This window comes from Saimiri boliviensis, chromosome 16, assembly GCF_048565385.1.
Source record: "Saimiri boliviensis isolate mSaiBol1 chromosome 16, mSaiBol1.pri, whole genome shotgun sequence".
NCBI lineage: Eukaryota > Metazoa > Chordata > Mammalia > Primates > Cebidae > Saimiri > Saimiri boliviensis.
Window position 1 is genome coordinate 65463017 of NC_133464.1, and position 12299 is coordinate 65475315.

General features: G+C 43.9%; 1 protein-coding gene across 6 annotated transcripts in view; it reads right to left on the reverse strand.

Moving 5' to 3' along the window:
* Positions 1-12299, reverse strand: part of LOC141581641 (uncharacterized) — a 208671-nt gene that overhangs the window by 85369 nt on the left and 111003 nt on the right. The window lies entirely within an intron of this gene.

A 12299-nucleotide genomic window follows, 5' to 3' on the forward strand; every position in this document is an offset into this window, starting at 1 on the left:
GCATAGCAATAGCCAGGCTTGGTGGGTTCATCACGATGGTCTTGGTTTGGTCAGCACTTTCATGTGGGGCTCTGGCTCTGCTTCTGTTTCTGTTAGGAGGGCCCCAGCTGTACCTATCTAGAGTTGCAAGATTTAGCAAGTAAAAATACAAGATGCTCAGTTAAATAAACAGTAAATAATTATTTAGTATAAGTATATCCCATTCAGTATTTGAGATATACTTATCCTAAATAAATCCATTTTTTAAAATCTGAAATTGAAATGTAACTGAGTGTCCTATTGTATTTGGCAATGCTTCTCCCATCATCTCAAGGTCTAAGGCAGGTGTCCCCAAACTTTTTACACAGGGGGCCAGTTCACTGTCCCTCAGACCATTGGAGGGTCGCCACATACTGTGCTCCTCTCACTGACCACCAATGAAAGAGGTCGCCCTTCCTGAAGTGAGGCGGGGGGCCAGATAAATGGCCTCAGGGGCTGCATGTGGCCAGCGGGCCGTAGTTTGGGGACACCTGGTCTAAGGGGACAAGAACAGAGCTCAACAGGATACTCCACTCTGATGTCTTGGGGAAGAGGAATTATCTATGCTCCTGGCGGCTATTTTTCAGGAAAAACAGTGAGCGTGGTGCTGAGTGACACGAAGAATTTCTGTTATCAAGAAAGTTCCGTCACCTTCCCTCTCCTTAGCTCTTCACTTTGGATCAGGGACTCTCCTTGCACAAACACCAGGACTGATGACCCTGGACTGTGGGAGCCTCGGGACTTCAGCCTCAGAAGGAGACTGCTTCCTGCCCTGGCTAAGGATCTAAATGCCATCACATGTGACCATAGGTCAGGAGTTTGTCTAGGTTCCAGGTGGTCTGCTGCCTCAGAGTTAAGCCTTGCAGCATCAAATCCACCACCCTTTTCAGTGCCACCATCTTTATGTCTCCTTGATAGATACTCAGCCTACACAGGGGGACCTTTTATTGGTCCTTTGCTCTGTGGAGATCGAGTTTTGTGAATTCTTCACACAACAGCAAGGTTTGAAGAGAAAGATATAAAAGGGCAAAGAGAACCTTGTACACAAATAATGGTATTGCTGACAAGTGTAGAAGGAGGTGATGTTAGGAGAAGTGCAAGATTTTAATTCCATAGAGTAGATGGTAAACTGATGCTGTCTAAATTAGACGAAACAAGATCCAAATACATAATTTACAGTGATATGCATAGCCAATAGGAAAACCTAAAAAGAATAATAAAACTAATCAAACTCAAGAAATGGGCAATAGTGTAAGAAAGCTAAAGAGAGTGTAAGGGAGCTCCATTCTTCATCTTTTAAAATAGAGAGAAAAAAGCTGTAAAAAAGTTTATAAAGATATATAGCATACCAGGTAGATTTCAATAGGTCATATCGAGGCAACAACCAATGCCCAAATATTAAAGGCATGCTTTTTCCCCCTTAGTCTTCCTGTCTGTGGCTGTGACAGCCAGCTTTCAAGATGGCCCTAGTGATCCTTGCCTCTCGGCATGCACACCCTTCTGCTGTTCTCTCCCACATGGCACTAGAGTTGGTTTTCTACAACCAACAGAATACTACAGAAGTGATGAGATACCATTTTTCAGATTAGGTAATAAAAGACACTGTGGCTTCCATCTTGAGCACATGCTATCTCTCTCTTTCTTGGATCACTTATTTTGGAGGAAATCAGTTGCCATGTTGAGTAGCCTGAGGAAGAGCCCCACGTAGTAAGAACTGAGACCTCCTGATAGCAACCAGCAAGAAATTGAGGCCTCCTGCAGATGTCTACACAAGGCAGTTATATTGGCAGCAGATGCCTGAGCCTCAGTCAAGCCTTTAGATGGCTGAAGACCCATTGGTGGCTTGACTGCAACCTTATGAGATCCTCAGACAGAATCACCCTACCAAGTTGCTTCCAGCCTCCTGACCTTCAGAAATGTTGTGAGACAGCAAATATTTTTATGTAAGCTTCTGTTCAATTTTAGGGTGATTTGTTATGCAGCAATAGCTAACTAATACAGTGGCTGTGAGTTTGCTGAGACTGTTCCACAAAACATATGAAACCCAGGCTGGAAGAGCAGCCCTTTGGACATCTGTTCTCATGGCAGAGAAGAAGAGCCAGAAGGGAGTGGAAGCCCACAATGGCTTTGGACTTTCTGCTTAGGACTGGCATATATGACTTCTGCTCACATCTCCATTGGTCAGGGTGAGTCACAGGGGTGTGTCTGTTTATGGAGTGGCAGGTATACTCCTTCCACTCTAGAAGGCACTGCCCAGCCAGCAATGAGGAAAGAGGGCATCAGTAACTGAAAACCAATACATTTTATCTCAAGAGGTATGATGTATTTGTGAATCTATGCATAACATATCTTTGGAAACATACACAGGAGGATACTAATATTGGTTGCCTCTAGGGAAGAGAACTTAGTATCTATGGAATAAGGATGGGAGGGAGATTTTTCTCTATATGCCTTTTTGAATCATCCAGGTAAATATAGTACCTACTTTAAAATGCTTACTTTAAATTCAACTGTGAAGTGGAAGACATGAGCCTTCTGTTTTGAATTAGCTGCCTGCAGACACTTGGAGAAGCAGCAGTTACTTATGGAGACTGCAGTGAGGGTAAGGCGGGAGCAGCGAGGAGCTTTGATGTTTTCTTTAGGTTGTGTTAGTTATTTTTAAAAAATAAAATAAACGTTTGCTTCTAGGAAGATGGAGTAGATGTACTTTTTTCTATTTCTTCACTAAATACAACTAAAATCCCTGGATATTGGATCTAAAACAAACATGAGATGTTTCTGAAAGGTGAAGAGAAGGAGGCACGAGCAACTAGGGACCTCGGGACCTGTGAAATGACATGGTGGTGAGTTCCCTGAGTTTTCTTTCTGCTTCATTTACCCCAGGCTTGGATCTGAGGAAGCCAGCAACCCAGAAAGGCTAATAGGAGCAGACCCCTGGCCCCTGAAAAAAGCCCCAAAGAAAGCCTGCTCTCTTTAGCCAAAGGAAAAGGAAAGGGGCAGTCTAGAAAGACAGACAACTTTTAGCCAATAACTGCTCTGCTGTATTTTAGCCAAACATCTCAGAAAAAACTGTGGTCCCACCCCTACCCATACCAGCAAAGGCCTGGTGGAGAACCTACATTTCCCCTTCTGTGAGGCTGTGCTGAGGAGCTCCCATTCCGCACTGCAGTACTGTCAGAGAAGACTCTGTGGGTAACCAGGACTTGCATCTCCACTGGCCTGTACAAAAGTATCCCACTCCCCACCAACAGTGTCAGTGGAGATTGAATGGGGAGCCTAATTCCCGTCTTCACCCAGCAGTAAAAAGAACCCCCATCTCTGGTGCTGAATGATAGACCTGGATTTCTAGCTCCATTTGGTAGTAACAATGAGGTGACTTCCATCCCCAACCCTCTACCCACTCCAGAGCAGGGTCAGAGGAAGCCAGTTAAAAACAAGATTAGATAAGATCAAAAGTCTTGTAACATATTTTGATACACAGCCTTTTACTGGTTTCCTATAACTGCTAGAACTAATTACTTTTAACTGAGTGGCTTAAAACAACAGAAATTTATTATCTCCCAGTTCTGAAGGCCAGAAGTTTAAAGCCTAGGTATTGGCACTCAAGCACACTCTCCGAAGACCCCAGGGGAGAATCCTGTCTTGAATTTTCCAGCTACTGGTGGCTGTCAACATTCCTTGGCTTGTGGCCTCATCACTCCAATCTCTGCCTCTGTAAGGATCCAATGGTCTCTTCCTCTTCTGTCTGCTTCTGAGTGTCTCTTATAAGGACACTTGTTGCTGGATTTAGGTCTCACTTGGATAATCCAGTATGATTTCATCTCAAAATCAAATCCTTAACTTAGTTACGCTGGCAAAGACCCCTTTTCCAAATAAGGTCACATTCACTAGTTTCAGAGATTATGACATCTGTATTATTTGTAGAGCTTCCACCATTCCACTCACTATAAGGCTTAGCCCAATTCTATTGAAACCTCAAAACAAAACAACAAAAACCTCCAGATTGGAAAATAAATGATAGGATCATCTTACTAATAAACAGATAAAAAGATGTTCACCTTTTTAAGTAGTGAAAGAAACGTGAACAACGTTATTGTTTTTCCCTACCAGCTGTTAAAGAATAAAGGTTTGCTAATTCTCAGTCACAGCAGTGTGGGAAAGGTATGTGCTTGTGCTGTCCTAGTGAGTATATAAATAGACTCAGCTTTTTGGGAGGGTCATTTTCAACATGTTTTTAAAAACCTTTAAAAAATATATTCCCATCAACAACAATTCCATTTCTAGAAAAGGAGACAAGTATAAAAAGATGAATCCTCAAAGATTTTCATTGAAATGTTTTATATACATTGAAAAGAAGCCAAGCAGCAAATGTTCATAATTAGGAATTAGGGATGGAATGCTTACATAAATAACGATACACACATACATGTATATTTTATGAAATATTATGAAGCCATTATATACACACACACAGGAAGTATATATCAGATATTAATGTTCCCAAATCTTGGTAAGTGGGATACTTGTTAAATGCTTACTTTCTTCTTTATTCTATCCTGTATTTCTAAATTATTTTCAATAGGCATGTAATCATGATACAGCAAATCTGTTTTTAAAGGATCAAGAAAATTATACCTGGAGGATCAAGGTAGCCTCAAGGAGATGAAGTGAAGCAAGAAAACTCAGTGTCACGTAGGAAAGTGGCCTTCAGGGTGTGGAAACTGACTCAGCATCTAAGAATATTGTTAGGGCTGGGCCTAGCTAGCTTGAAAAATATGGTCACCTTACTATTCTGTTTTTGAATGCAGTAGCTCTGCATTCAAAATTAGAACACATAAAATAGGTATTTTATAAACAACAACATGTAATGAAAATGTTGGTTATAATTCTTATTAAAAGTGGCCTCTCCATGCTACTGAGATAAGATTTAAGGGCTGCTCTAAAACCTAGGAGCCAGTTGGAACTTTGCTGCCCATGAACCAGGTCCTCTGTGCTCAGTTTACATTGACCCTTTGGCCATCCTTGGGTGTCAACGCTGAGATGTCATGTAGTGTGGTACCAAAAGCAAAGATTTAGGTAATGTTTAAAACATGGGCTCAAATTCTGATGGACCCATTTGCTACTTTAGAAAACCTGGGCAGATTGTTGTAATTCCCCAAGCTGCTGCTTCATTCACTTAAAATTGAAGAAAATAATGATTCTCGTATTACAGGAGTGTTCTGAGGATCTAGAGACACAGGGCATATGGAAGGGCTTTGCCAATGCACCTCTGCAACGCTCAGCTGGGATTGTTAGAGAGGCAGCATCCATACTAGGAAGAGCATGGGCGCTCCAGTTAGAAGCCAGAGTGGCCACTCTGTGGTCACGTGAACTGGATAAGTTAAACTCTAAACTTTTGCTTTCTTGTCTATAAAATAAATATAATAGCTTCCTCATAGTGTCTTCCATGAGAACTAAATAAGATAGTGAGGGAGGGAAGAACACTCACATTTATTGAGCATCTGCTTTGTGTCAGGCACAAACTAGGTGCTCTTCTAAGACAGTAAGCAAAAAAATATAAGGCATATTTTCCCCCAAATTATCTAGAGAGCTTTGCCTTACATTCAGGTCCTTACAATGTTTCTTATGTTATGGAATGTTTTCTGTTATTTTATTTTATATTTTTCAGTTTTATTTGAGACAGGGTCTCACTCTGTTGCCCAGGATGGAGTGCAGTGGTGTGATCATGGCTCTCTGCAACTTCAGCCTGCTAAGCTCAAGTGATCCATCTGCTTCAGCCTCCAGGGTAGCTGGGACAACAGGTGCACACCACCACGCCCAGCTGATTTTTAAATTTTTTGTAGAGACAAGGTTTCACTATATTAGCCAGGCTGGTCTCAAACTCCTGGGCAAGCAATCCTCCCACTTTGGCTGCCCAAAGTGCTGTGAATATAGGTGTGCGCCACTGTGCCCGGCCAGTTATTTTAATTTTGAATAACAAAGTACCATTTGGGAAAGGCATACTAGAACAAAATGACTCAATGGTGCTAATTTTGGACACATAGAGGTAATCAGATGGGACCTGGGAAACAGGAAGCCTAAGCACCGAGTCAGAAGCAACACTCCAGGGTGGTGAGCCAGCCCATGAGGAGCCTGATCATAAACCAGAATCTGCAGAGGCCTTATCTAGCATTCCCTACATCTTCAGTGAAATAATTTCTTTGGTAATACAAATAGTGTCAAGACTGGTGAGTAGTTAGAAATATTGCACTGACTTCACTCTCCTTTGTGAACAAGGCACAAGAAGGTGGTATATCTAAACCCACCATCAGCCAAATTATTATGGTCTCTGTCCCTTCCTTCGCAGAGGACCCTCTTGCCTGATCCCACCCAGAACTGTCTAGCGCTCTCCTAGGACTATGGTGACATCTGCCGCAGCTCGAGTCTTTAATGCACAGTGCTTGCTTAACTGCCTAGGCTAGAGGGGGTCTTCCCCAACCTGCTGAACAAGTTGACTGTGTGTATTTGTGCTTCCTTGCCAATATGCATCTATATGTCACATGGGGTTCAATTAGACATTTTTGAGGTCATAGGGGAGGGGATTTATAGTTCCCCACATGTCTCTAACCTCAAGAGGCTAGCAGTAGTTATAAAAAGAATCTGAGGCTGAGAGTAGTGGCTCATGCCTGCTAATCCCAGCACTTTGGGAGGCAGAGGCAGGCGGACCATCCTGGCCAACGTGGTGAAACCCTGACTCTACTAAAAATGCAAAAGTTAGCTGGGCATGGTGGCATGCACCTATAGTCCCTGCTACTCAGGAGGTTGAGGCAGAAGAATCGCTTGAACCCGGCAGGCGTAGGTTGCAGTGAGCTGAGATCGTGCCACTGCGTTCCAGTCTGGTGACAGAGCAAGACTCCATGTCAAAAAAAAAAAAAAAAATCTGAAATTTTCTGAATGGCTAAATTTGCTTAAGTCAGAAGGCAACATTGTCTGTTTCTTCCCCAAGACTATAAACTCCTTTAAAGGTAGGGATCATGACATTTTCTTAGCTTCTTTAGAATGCTAGTATTTGTACTAGCTTTGTACAAAAGTAAATATAGGAAGCAGATATGTTTGTTGACTTAAAGTGTGGGATTTGGAAAACAATTTCCTATTTTCTAACCCTGTATTTTGCATACAGTGAGAGACTGTGGGGAAGTTACTTAAGCTCACTTTGCTTCAGTTTCCTCCTCTGTAGAATTCAAGTGGTAACAACAGTACCCACTTCATAGACTTCTAATGCAGATTAGTAGATATGTAGAGCTCAGAATAGTATGTGACCTTCAATAAAAGTTAATCTCAATAAGTAGGTGTAAAATGTTTGTTACATAAATTAATAGAGGTAGTACAGAGTTCTGACAATTGCACAAGAGCTCTGATCAGGCCAGCTATTATTGTGCAATTAGTTGTCATAAATCTGTTACCACTTCCAAGATATGTATCCCTGTAAAGAAATCCACCTGCACCTCACACTAAGCCACGGCCGGCAGGGTTGCAAGGAATCCACCACACAGCCAGCCTCTCTGTCTCTGGTTCCTGCTTCTCACAAGACAGCTGAATGCTTTCTGGGAAAGTCACCTGGAATCCAATCCCAACTCATTCCCAATAGGTCCTATTTTTTCCTCACCAAGTGACCTCCCCACCAGGATGCTGGTGATTACAATTGGTAGCAGTCTTCTTTGTTCCATTCCATCTCATTACTTAACTTTCCTCCTTCCCCCAGCTATGCTAAGTGATTCCCAGAATGTGAAGCTGAATATGGTTCCTGTCAACTCTTGGAAGAGGCTTTTTTGCATCAGAGCTGGGTTTGGCAATGGTTCTGTGGTTAGGCTAATGTGGAGTGCTTGTATAGCTTGCAGCATCATATGGATTTATACACGTCGAGAGGCACCAGCACATGCACACAGGATCCATACAGGGTGGTGTACATATGCCACTGCACATACACATGTTCATGCCCCTTCTCTTCTTCACACAAAGTTCAGACTTATCCTGAAAAGACCTGACATAGTGACCAAGGAGTGGAGCCTCAGAGCGCAATCCACTGTAATTCTTTCATCTTGTTGCTTCATACTTGTTTTGAAGGACCAGGGCCCCTACCCTGATGTTTATTCTCTTCCTCTCACCCACTTGGCTCCCATCCTTTCCTCCACCACTCCTGGGGAGGTTACACCCTGCGGGTACAAGGCTATGGTGTATGAGTATGCGCTCAGTGTGATGACTCCCTCTAAATGCAGCCTTCAGGCCCTTTTTGTCCCACGGGGAGGGAGTCAGAACATGGTCCTCCCACGCTGACAGTCCACCCAATAGCTCCAGGCTGTGGTGGTGAGGATAGGCACAGGGAAAGGTACATTCCAGACTAGAAAGCTGAGATTCTATCTTCTCAGGAATGACTTCTTTACTCTGGTTGCTGCTTGTTTTAGGAGGCTGTGCCTCTAAAACCTCTAAGCATTTAGAGGCTTCTGGCTTCCATATCCTGGAAATAATCCAGCTTGTTAAGACAAATTCCTGGGCTTGGTTCATGTCACCCTGTAACTGACGTGGTTGGTGTTGGAGTATGGTCTCCATGAGGAGGAGGAAAGGTCTCTCCTCTTTTTCTAACATGGTGACAACATGGCCTTCACACACAGAAGGTATTTAACAGTTGGTATCTATGGCCATCCCAGTGTGTCTCTGTAAATAAGAGCGATTTCCAGAAAAACCTTTCTAGCGAATTTATTTATCAGTCCCTTAAACAGTGTTGAGTGAAAGGGAGAAGCAAGGCGGTATTAGCTTTCCACCAGTAAGTGAAAGGCATGGCTGATAAATGAGACAAGGGAGATGTTAGTGAGGTCGAGTAGGTGAACTCTTCATCAGAGAGCAATGAAGAATAAATATTGTTTAAGGGCTGTGGACTCCTTCATCTTGCATGTATATTTTTTCCCCAACTAATTATGCACTGGCTTTGGCAAAGAGGATGGATAATGCAGGTAAGACATGTTTACATTCTGGTCGTCACGGAGACAGGTAATCTGTTTGCTTAGTTTAATGCATAGGTACACTTAGTAAGCACACCCAGCATTAGATTTCTGGACCTTTATCAAATCTCTACATCTCTGCCCCAAGTCTATCTTGAGTTTAGTCACTTGTGGCATATTCTCTTTATGTTTCTCTTATTTCTGTCACCGCCTCAGCCTATGAAACTGCTGACATAAAATGAAATCCCTTGTGGTGAGAGAGTTTCAGCCAGCAGGAGATTCTGCCTGATGTCGGCAAGCCCCTAGAATGACAGACAGCAAAGAGAACATCTACAGCTCAGCTCCCAGCACCCTTTCCTCTGTGAGGAAAGTATAGACTTTCCGCAGCCTGCAAATCTGTTCAAAGCACAAGTGACTTACATGGAATGACATGGTTGTAAAAGGCTGGAGTGAAAGGGGCTTGGAGCCAGAGAGGAGCATGCTGGACTTGAGGGCAAGAAGGCTGAAGCATAGATGTTGCTTGGTAAGACAACATTGAGTGTTGTCAAATGCAGGTCAGAATGGAATTCAGACCAAGGAGGGAGAGAGGATATGATGCGAGGGAACATGATAGCAAAGTGTCTTGGATCCAGGTGCTGGGATGCCAAGGTTTGCCTGGCAGGATGGTGGGACTAGCTAGGTGAGCCTGGCCAGCTGTTCTGTTTCTCCTGGGATCATTTTCTGTGGAGCCTGCTTCCCCTCAGTCAGTGGATAAACCACTACAGAGCCATCACTAGACTCCTCGTGAGTGTTCCTCAGGCCTCATTAGCCGTAGACCCAGGTGCAGACCAGATTTTGCCTGCTCAGCTGCATGCCTTTGTGGGACCCTGGTCCTCCTTTCACTGTCCGAGCCCACCCGAACACCCCACACCCCACCTCAGTATCTCTGAGAGTTCCAAGGTGGTGTCTCCTGTGCTCAGTGGTCAGCTCAGCTATATGGACACTGCATCCTATCTTTGTGGTCTGCTCTTTTAAAGGGTCCCACATGAAGTTGCTTGGACTACAGAAGTTTTGTGGATCAGGTTTGAGTTACATATAATCCTTTCTCTTCAGGACGCACTCAGCCACCACCAAAATGGATAGCTAGGGTGAAGCCCAACAAAAGCCACTCCTCTCTCTCTCCCATTATCTTCCTTCTCTAGATCCAGCCTCCTTGAGAAGAAACACCATTTTCCTTTCTTCCAGCTGGCCTTCTTTTATCCTCTCCTCCCCCATTAGAGTTCAACAGTTGAGGAGGCATGTTCAAGCAAATATATTTTTGTAGATGAACAAATCAACAACTACAGATATAGTCTGAAGGTTTTGCATAAATCGGGGGAGTAGATGAAGGGTCATACACAGAAAACCTCTCTAGGAGAGGTGAGTCGGGTCAGACAGAGAAGGAGCTGAGGGCTGAGATTATTGAAGATGGGGAAGGTAGATTACCTAGGTGCTTTTAGAGCAACATGGGCTTTCCTCCAAATCGCCTGCCACAGTGATGGGATCTTGTTATTGCTCTTTCAGCTGTCTTACACTCATCTAGGAGCATCAGAGACTGAAGCTTTAATCTTAGAATCCAGCTCAGTTCCTGATATGGGAGAGGTGTTCAAAACACAGAAGAAAGGTTCCGGCAAAGATCTGGAGACAACACAGGCAAATCACAGGCCAGAAGCAGTCAACAATGTTGCTTTGTTTAGAATGACAGATATGTGTAAGGAAATGACTTGAGTGCTTCCATTTTACTTAACAATTTGTCAGAAGCCAAAATCCATCCTGGAGTGTGGATCTTACAACAGGGCTTAAGAATTAATTTTTAGGTGTTGTGTGTGTTGTGGGGCACAGAGAGAAACAGAGGAGGAAAGAGGCTGTGGACTGAGGAACCCACCAACGAGGTGCTGCTGGAAGTCAGCGTGAGACAAGGGAGGTCAGCGGTGGAGGGGCACCTAGGGGACTAAAAGGGAGGAGCAAGAGGTAGGGTGAATAAGCAGGAATGAAAGCTGGATTGTATGAAAGACAGCTCCTTTGCCTTTCATTCATGCATCCCCACCTGCCTTCTTCAGCGCTGGGTGTGCAAGTGCCTGTGCTCAGTGATCATCTCTGTTGGCTGTAGGGCAGCAGCCAGAGGGGACACCACAAGCCTCTAGAGGGTGGCCGTGCAGCACAGTGTGGACTCGAGATTCCATCTGCATTGGTTCACATCCTGATTCTGTCTGTGTGGTTCTGGGCAATTTATTTAACTTCTCCAAGGCTCATTCTCCCCATTGGATAATGACCAACTCCATAGGGTTATATGGAGGACTGTCTGAGATAATGCGTCGAACTAACAAACACTAGCTGTTATACGATAAAGGAATCTTTGTGAAGCACCTGCCTATGTGTTAGGCACTGTGATAGATGACAGGATGCCAAGACAGATAAGACCTCATCTTGTCCTCTAGCACCCCAAAGACAACCTTAGGGGAGGGGAGGGAAATTTGCAAACTACTCTGTGTACTGTAATGTGGTAAATAATCTAATAGAAGGATGACGTTCGTGCCATGAAATTCAGACAAAGGGATTAATGGGGCTTGGGGAGTTCAGGCAGATGCCACAAAGGAAATAGTAATTGAACTGGGCTTTGAAAAGGAGTAGAAATTTGGAAGGCGAGTGGAGGGAGAAAGCAAAAAGAATTTCAGATAAAAGGAGCATCATGAACAAAGGGAACATCACAGACAAAAGGGACATCATGTACAAAAGAGCAAAGGCTAAGCACCCACCGCCCTTGCAGGGTTTTCTTGGGGATGAGCAGAGGTACCACAGGCAGGGCAGTGGGGCCACAGGTAAAAAGGAAACAGCAACCGACCGGTGAACACTCGTTTCCTCCCTGTCTTTGCTGAATTCTACTTATATCTCCTTTAGAAAACGTATAGCTCAAACCAAGAAGATGAAGAAACATCTCAAAAAAGAGGAGAGAGAAAGCAGGGGCCCTAAGGCCAGGTTTTTGTAACCATGGTTAATGAGTAAATGAAGAGAGAGTGAAGTAAGTGTTCGCAAAGGAGGCTGACAGAGGTCAGTTGGGGTGAGAGGAGCAGAACCAAAAGGCTTCATGTCACATAAACCAAAGAAGGAGAAGGCTCAGGAATGAGTTTGGTCAGTTCTGTCAAATGTAATGAGAGGTCAGAAATGGAAGAACGTTGCCAGGGCTGCTTCTAGTGGCCTTCAGCGGTCTCCTTGGAAGTTTCCATGGTAACAGTGGCTGTCGCACAGGGCCTGGCCCTCCAGTGTCTGCCACAGATCAAGTGACATTTA